The sequence below is a fragment of the Cavia porcellus genome, unplaced genomic scaffold (genome assembly GCF_034190915.1).
Source record: "Cavia porcellus strain 051 isolate PalLab524CR breed Dunkin Hartley unplaced genomic scaffold, mCavPor4.1 scaffold_8, whole genome shotgun sequence".
NCBI classification, from domain to species: Eukaryota; Metazoa; Chordata; class Mammalia; order Rodentia; family Caviidae; genus Cavia; species Cavia porcellus.
The window spans coordinates 44352939-44361480 of record NW_026947491.1 but is presented as its reverse complement, the minus strand read 5'-3'; the positions used below and the strand labels follow the sequence as shown (position 1 = coordinate 44361480).

The 8542-nt window shown below is 45.0% G+C and overlaps 1 pseudogene; it reads left to right on the top strand.

Annotated features, from left to right (window-relative positions):
- The first annotated feature begins 2953 nt into the window (after positions 1-2953).
- On the top strand, positions 2954-4767 carry LOC100728731 (coiled-coil domain-containing protein 122-like; annotated as a pseudogene).
- Positions 4768-8542: the final 3775 nt, after the last annotated feature.

The window sequence follows — 8542 nt, the reverse complement described above, 5'->3', positions numbered from 1 at the left end:
CATTTGTGTTTTTTAAATTTTCTACACTGAGCAGGCCTTGCTTTTGAAATAAAAAAATGAAAACTTTTTAAAAAAGTGTGGTGACATGTGCACAGACCAGAGATGGGCTTCACAGGAATTGAGTTCATTTGGTACAGTGCTGAAAAGGCATAAAGGAGGCTGGGCGGTGTTTCAGGAGAGAAGGGATGGGGCAAGACCAGCACAAGTGAGACGACCGGAGTTTAGGGACACACCTGTCCATTACATGGCCAGTTCTCTGATTCCTCAGCATGGTCATCTACCATTCTGTCCATACCTCTAGCAAGGTCCTCGAGTGAATATTAATCATAAATGCGTCTCTGGAAGGGATTTATGTCCACTAATGTTGCTTGTATTCCAAAAAGTCCTGATTCTATGAACTCTGCCAATGGAAGTTGCAAAGAAATTGGAAGATTGTGACGAGAGCAGCTATTAGCAGATTTGGCCAAATGGTGGTGCTATAAGCCAAGATGTCAGAGTCCAGCACGCCGGCCCAAGGTTAGCCTGGAGCGCGGGCTCTGCTCCTAGGACGCCAGCAGGGGGCAGAGGAAGGGGCGAGCCGCTTCCGCGCGGGTCATCAGCGTCCGCATCCCCCTCCTGGGCCCCACGCACCTCCTTGCCACAAGCCTCACCCTCTCACTAGGACTTTTTCCTTCCACCTCCATCTCCTTTGCATTCCCCATACTCACTTTCTGCGGGCTAGAGTCTGGGGTAAGGGAGAGATCCTTGAGGATAAGGTGGGCGGGGGCTGAGGGAGGCGCGCGCGTGCGTGCGAGTGTGCGTGTGCGTGCGTGTGTGTGTGTGTGTGTGTGTGTGTGTGTGTGTAGTCGATGTGTGAAATGTAACTGGCAGAGAGATCTTTGGGCTGGAAAAGTGTGGCTGGTAGCTGGGCATAGTGGCAGATGCTTGTAATCCCTATAGTCTGGGAGACTGAGGCAAAAAGATCGCTAATTTGAGCCCCGCCTGGGTAACTTGGTGATTTGACAAGAAATTTTAAAAGAGAGATGCTGAGGCAGGGGCAGGGGAAGGGGCAGAGGCAGAGAATAAAATGGTTGAGAAATGTAGCTTAACACAAAGGCGCTGAGTTCAACTCCCATCCAGTCTCCTGCCATGGCAAATCAGAAAAGCCAAGTGATCTCAGTGTGGCTGAAGGTTGGTCAACAGGGACAATGAAAAGTTAAGACTTGGGGCTCGGGATTTAGCTCAGCGGCATAAGTACCTGCCTTTCAAGCAGGCGGTCGTGAGTTCGATCCCCAGTGCCAATAGAAAAAATTAAATTAAAAAAAGAAAAGTTAAGGCTGAAGGGAGTTGGAGGACTAACTGTTTGAACATGCTTGATTGTGAGGGAGGACCCTGCTGGCCAGCGTGTGGAGAAGGTTGAGGGGTTGCTGCTGATCACCAGAGCTTTTGTTAGGAAAGTGTTGCACTAGTCCAGGGCAGAAATGACTGCAGCCTGGACACGGTGTTTAGCTAGGAGTAGGAAATAGATTTGGAGTACTTGGGAAGTAGATTTAGTAATCCATTAGATGCACAAGGATTAAGTAAGAGATAAGAAATTACTGAACATGATTTCCAGATTCCTGCATAAACAATTTTAATGGATGGTTTCTTCTTTTCTTTTTTCCCTTCTTCCCTCTCTCCCTCTTCTTCCTTTCTCATACTGAGAGTTGAACCCAGGGCCTTGCACATGCTAGCCAAATGCTGTATTGCTAAGCTAATTCCCCACCCGATTTGTCATTTTTTCCCTCTCTTTTAGTTTTTGTTTTGCATGTTAAGATCGTCTTGTTATAAAGCTTGGAATTCACTGGCCTGGAATTCACTGGGCAGTGCTGGCTGGCCTCCAACTTGTGATCCTCCTGCCTCAGCCTCTGCATTATAGATGTATGTCACCATGCCTCCATTGACTTGTCTCTCTTTCTTTCCTTCTTCTTCCTTTCTTTCTTTCTTTCTTTTCTCTTTCTTTCTTTCTTTCTTTCTTTCTAAAACAAAACAGAAAAAAGAATAGAAATTTTGTTTTGTTTTTCTTGCAGTTCCCTGATAGTTCTAGACCCCCTCATATGTTTTCTCAAGAAGTAAAGCTCAAGTGATGGGCCCATGTAGATCCCCCCCACACCCCCCAATTTCAGACTATTATTCTTTGTTCCCATCAGTCCACTCACACAGCTAGTCAGAAGGTCAGAGGTGAGGGGAGCAGTTGTGGGGATGAGGGAGGCACCGAAATTCCTTTCTCCCTGAACTTTGCCAGAAGAACACCTAGCAGCTATTCTCTAATTAAGATAAGAAGCAGCAGAACCCTTTGGAATGTAAACATCAGATAAGACCAGGCCCCTTTTCTCCCCAGGAGGCTTCCATTTTCCATCCGGTACAATGGACCCTGCATTCCTTTCCAGGCCTTTAATTGGGGTGAGCATCAGCCCCTACAATCTTTGACTCAAATTTCATTGGGCCTGTCCCTTGCGTCTATTATGATTTTCTCCTCTTATACTGATCTAGGCACTGGAATTTGGAGTGGGACTTTTCATTTTAATCAACCTATGGACACCTTGGATTCAGCTGGGAGTTTCTGACTTGCTATGAGATTCTCTCTCCTGTCCTTTCTAGGAAGGTACAGCAGGCACATCGTACACCAGTAGTGTTCATTGAAATACTTGATACCTCACACAGCAAGCTAGGAGGGTCAGAGCCACGTTGGGTCCCAGCCAACTGTGGGGCAAGGCTTCCAGAATGCTAAAGTAACCATCTCAATCTTGAGGTGACTGAAAAGGGAGCGCTGCTGTGTGGCAGTTATGGGGAAGGCTGCAGGGTGAAGAGATGCGTCACTGAGCCTTGAGCTGGCGGTGTGGAGCATAGGGGTCTGGGGCAAACTCACTGGAAGCAGCCTTGGTTAGTAGCCAAGCCTCAGACAGAGACTTAAAAGTTAAGAGAGGCGACAAAAATGGGGGTAGGGGAGAAGGCAAACAGGGTAAAGTTCCGATTTTATGGTGTTAACAGTGAGAAGCCGGAGGTTGCAGGGTTGGAGAGGGTGTGATAATGAAGGGGATGTGAATTTAAAGTCAGATAACCCTGGAATCAAAGTGTGGACTGCTGACAGCAGCAGGGTAGAAAGGCAGGTCCTATTCTTATCTACCCACCCTCAACACCTCCCCCTACTGTCCCAGAGAGCCCAGAAATACCTGAGTGAGGATCAGGATGGGTGGGCTGGGGGAGCCAGGAGAAAGCCCTCCTCCCATCCACCAGTCCTGGGTTGCCAGGCCTGTGTGTCCGTGCGTGGCAATGGGTTCAGTCTGCACCACAGCTGGTACCCAAAACCCTTCCTGCCTCCCAGGTAACATGGGACAGGATGAAGTATTCTGGGCCAGAGAGGACCTGTCACCATCCAGGGGAGGATTCTTTTTGAAACAGGGTGCTGAGAACAGGTGCAGAAATGGCCAGATTGAGAGAGCAGGGGAGTGACCACATGGACACCCTGACTATATTCTAGTTGGTGTCTTATGATTATGATGATGATGATGATTATATTTTTTGTGATTCTGTGGATCAGATCCAGGCTTGCACGTGCTAGGCAAGAGCTCTAGGCTGTGCACCTGTGGCTGTCTCAGTAGTTCCTCATGTGGGGACTTGTCCCCCCACCCCTCTCCCTATCCTTCCCCTTCACTCCTCCCCTTCACAGGAAGAGAAGAAGCTGCCAGAGATGTGGAGGGCCAGAGCCAGACGGTCCCGCAGGGAGGAGGCGGCCTAGTAATTGGAAAGGGGATGCCATGTATAAACAAGAAATATCTTCATTGGTTGGGGATTTAGCACAGCAACATAAGTGCCTGCCTGGCAAGCGTGAGGTCCTGAGTTCAATCTCTGGTACCAGCCCCCCACACCCCCCCAAAAACCCTTCATTAGCTGATGCTGTAGAGCACGTTGCAAAGCAACAACAATCACAAACATCAGAAATAGAAAAAAACCAAAAAAGCTCTGTTCCATTTACAGAATGAGCTTTAGGAACTTGAAAAACAAGTAGCAGCATTCTCTGCAGAAACTAAAGAAACAGAGGCAAATTTATCAGCAAGAGGCTGTCACTGAGAATTCCGAACTTAATGGGAAGCCTGGAAATTCAAAGCAAGTCCCTTCTCATAGAAAATATAAAGCTTAAATTTGATATAGCAATAGCCCAAGATTTTGGTGAATAGATGAAAAATTATAATGCATATTATGTGAAAATAAAGGCACATAAACATAGTTTGGGGAAAATAGAAAGAAAATGATCATGACTGAACTTTATGAAAAATGAGATCTTATTAAAAAACTGAAGACAGGGCCTGGGGATTTAGCTCAACGGCATAAGTACCTGCCTTGCAAGCAGGTGGTCGTGAGTTCGATCCCCGGTACCGAAAAAAAATGAAAAAGACAAAACAAAAACAAAAACAAAAACAAACTGAAGACAATGAAAGAGGAACTTAGGCAAGACCCCCAGAATCCAGGAGGAAACAGAGTAACGCAAATTTAGGAAAACATTTCAAAGCTAAAGAATGAGATTATAGCTGTACAAGAATCTATCACTGAAACAAATTATTTTCTTGAAGAAGAAAAAAAAAGACATGAAAATGAAGAAAAGAAGTAGAGGTTAGGTATAAGAGATATGATGCAATTCTGAAGCATTTGCATTGTTAGGTGAATAAGCTTCAGTCAAGTAAAAGATAATGGCAATGGAGCCTCTGATAATTGGAAGAAACTGCAGCAGAGCTAAAAAAAATTTTATAGGAGTGAAAAACTAACATTGCCATTGGGCAATGTGAACAGAGAGCACGCCAACCAAAATTCTAGGACAGAATATTAAGAAAATCTTAGTTTCTCAACAAGCAACCACTGTCAAGCCCTGTATTTATGACAAATATATTTTCTCTTTTAAAAATCAGTTATTCGTTAAAGTATTTTTCCAACCTTATATTGAATAGTACTAGATAGACAATAACAATCCTTACCGGAGAATAGTGAAAGAGTCTGTGATTATTTCAAGTATGTAGACCATATTATATTCAGAATGCCCATTTATAATAATGCTGTATTCACTACCCTGTAAAAAATTTAGAAGAAAATAAAAAATTGGATTTTCAATGATTTAAATTGAGATATTTAAAAAAAAAAAAAAAAAAAAAAACAGAAGAGTTCTACCACTGACCTATTCCCCCAACCAATTATTTTTACATTGGATTTGAACCTAGAGCCTTGTGCTCACTAAGCAGGAGTCTATACTGAGCTAACCCTCTCAGCCCTATAGTTTGTGCATTAGTCATGCTATACATTCCCCTCCGTTAATTGTCTTGGAGAGTGCCTTTCCCCTACCACCCAGCCCACCTCCCGCATCCTGCCCTGTCTTGTCTCTCAAAGGCCTGGGATTTGAGATGCTGCTTCTCTGTCTTTTAGATTTGCTGTAAGAATAAATTAAACAGACCCATTTGGTAAACTGGCAAATGCTGTACTTATAGCTCCAAGCTTATAGAATCTTGGAGGGAGGGAACTATATAACTGCTCTGATTCCTTATGCAATATACAAACCCAAGGCAGCCTCACTGGGAAGCACAGAAGCAGACCATACCCTTGATGAAGGAGAAAAATCTTAGGAAGTCCTTCCTCAGAGCAAAACCTGCCCACTTATTGTCCATACCTTGGTCTTGTTGTGGCCCTGGGAATCATAAAGACTGGATCTAATTTCTAATTCTGTTAAATAGCAATCCTGAAGATAATTTGCATCAAACACCGTAGAGGGAAACTTAGAGCATATCTAAGGCAAAATCTGCATTGTGTTAGACACAGAGAGAAGAGCCTGGTTCCAGCTGCACAGTGAGTCAGCCTGACAAGGACCCAGGGATCCTGACATGGCCCAGGGGACCTTTCTTTCCCAAGTGGCTTATTGTCCAGGCCAAGCTCCCTTCCGAAATCCTGATTTAATCTGCTCAGCCCAATTTTCTTTCTGTCGTGTATGTGCAATCTGTCTCTCCTTGAGTTCAGACCGCAGTGGATGCCTTGTCTTACACCCAGAGGCCTGGCACAACACAGCATGGTCAAGAAACACTTAGAGGAGCTGCTGCCACTAACTTTAAGTGTACTCCACGCTTCAGTCCTTTCATCCTTCCTAGTACTCCTGCATGGGATGCGTGGAAGGATGAAGTAGCCTAGGTCTGGCAGTGCGTGTGTTGCACAGAGCCTGGCTGCAGGAAGAGATGGGCAAGGTCATAACTGCTAAGCAACAAGTATGGTCCTGAACTGTTGTACAGTCAGGATGGCCTTCAGACACTGTGCTTATGTATTGGCCAGAAAGTAGTCACCATCTATGCTGAGTCCTCCATTCATCTTATGTCATTTTTCTGGACTCTCTACTGCCCAATAGCTCCAAGATTCTGTATGTTCTGCCTGGCAGGGGACTCTGTCTTTGGGCAGAGCAGGCAGTTAAACTCCTAAGCTTTTTGCTCAGAGCTCAAACTTGGATTAGGGCTGCAGGTCTGTTATTTCTTAATTGCACTCCTGGACCCAGATGACTCTCAGCATTCAGAATCATTTTGATTTTGGTTTTTAAGCAATGCTTTTTTTTTTTTAAATCGGTTCCGAGGATTGAACTCACAACTGCCTGCTTGCAAGGGAGGTGCTTATGCCGCTGAGCTAAATCCCCAGCCCCTGATTTTTGTTTTTTAATTTGCCTTTTGCAGACAGGGTTTCACTATGTGTTCAGGCTGGCCTTGAGCTCACATGATCCTCCTGCCTCAGCTTTCTTTCTGAGTTCTGGGATTACTGGTATGTGCCACCCTGGCTTCGTTTTGATTTTAGAAAGGAAATGTGGTGCCTATAACACATAACAAGGAGAACCACAGTGGGATCTGAAGTGGTTACCGAAAGCACGGAGTCTGTCACATTAATATGTTTGCAGTGGGATGTATGAGTATTCACTCTAAATGGAAGGTATTAAAGGTGGTAAATATCAACCGGGTGTGGTGGTACATGACTGTAGTCCTAGCATTGGCTCGACTGAGGTGAGAGGATCACCATGAGCTCAAGGTCCGTCTGTAAAAAATAAAAAATCATAACTTCGTGACAGCTTTCACATGCATGTTAGTTACTAAGAACTTTTGGTTTTCAGAGCTTTCCGGAGTTTGGAATGTTTGCGTTAGAGATTGATTACTATGTTACTGTCATCACTGGGATAGAAATCTGATAGCCACTCACAATTTAAAGGAGAGGTTTATTTTGATTCATGGTTACAGTCCCTGGTTTGCTGGCTCCAGTGCAGAAGCGGTGAGGCAGAAGGATCTGGGCAGAGGAAAGCTGCTATTAGGTTGATGGCCTGAGGCAGAAAGTAAAGGGAGGAGCCAGAGAGGGAGCTACACCCTTCCAGTCACGTCCTGGTGAGCTACCTCTTCAGACTAGGCCCCACCTCCTCAGAGCATGTAGCTCTAGCGCCCCCATGATGCAATCACCTTCCAAACACAAAAGGTTATTTGGGGGAAGGACATCCAGATCAAAACTGTAACAGCTGCTTTTTAAAGATGATTTTGTGGGCTGGAGGCTTAGCATGGCAAACAAGAGGTCGTGAATTTGATCCTCAGTACCAAAACAAAAACAAAAACAACAACAACAAAAAAAACAAAGATAATTTTGCATTGCTGGACTGGAGATTTAGCTCAGTGGCATAAGCACCTGCCTGGCAAGTGTGAGGTCATGAGTTCGATCCCCAGTACTGCAAAAAACAAACAAACAAACAAAAATTTTAGCTTTGCTTAGTGGGAGCCTGAACAAGGCATGGAACTTCCTGGGAAGGGCTGGGCTGGGGTTGTAGAGGCCTGCAGAAGGTGCAGGTGATAGACAGCTCTGGGAGACCCCTAGAAGCCTTGATTGTCCAGTTTACAGAGGGATCTCAAGCCCGGAACCACGGTTCTTTAGGTAAGATGTCATTTCCTTATCTAGATCGGAGGCCTTGGGGAAGTGGAGGATGGCACTCTTGGTAATACTTGTAGGGACAAGACCCTTTTGTTGGTGCTTTTGGCTCAGTTCAGGCCTACTACATGCCTGGCTGCTCCTGCTAGCGCAAGGTTATCTCCCTGGTGATGTCCCGAGACTGGGCATTTGTCCACCTGCATGTTCTTGCCACTGCTGTAGCCAAGAGAAAAGACTTAGAGTCTTTGGGGCCATAATCACACAACTCAAATAAACAAATGAATTTGCATTTATTAAGTACATACTAGGCTTGCAGTTGAGTGTGCTAGGCTTGCAGTTGAGTGTTAGGGATTTTGTTCTTATTCTCTCACCTGGAATGTATACCTTTCACTTCACAAATAGCAGCATTCTCTCACACTCCACTTCTGCCACAGATCATCTTCTGACATATGTAGCATTTACCCCCCTGCCACTCCTTGGCTCCGATTAGCCTTGCAACCTCTCTTGTATCCTCTTATGTTTTGTTTGATTTTTAAAAATTTTGAATGCTCTGTGTTTTCAATCGGGGTTGAAAAGAGCTTGATCATGGAACCAAGCTGTCCCACTAATA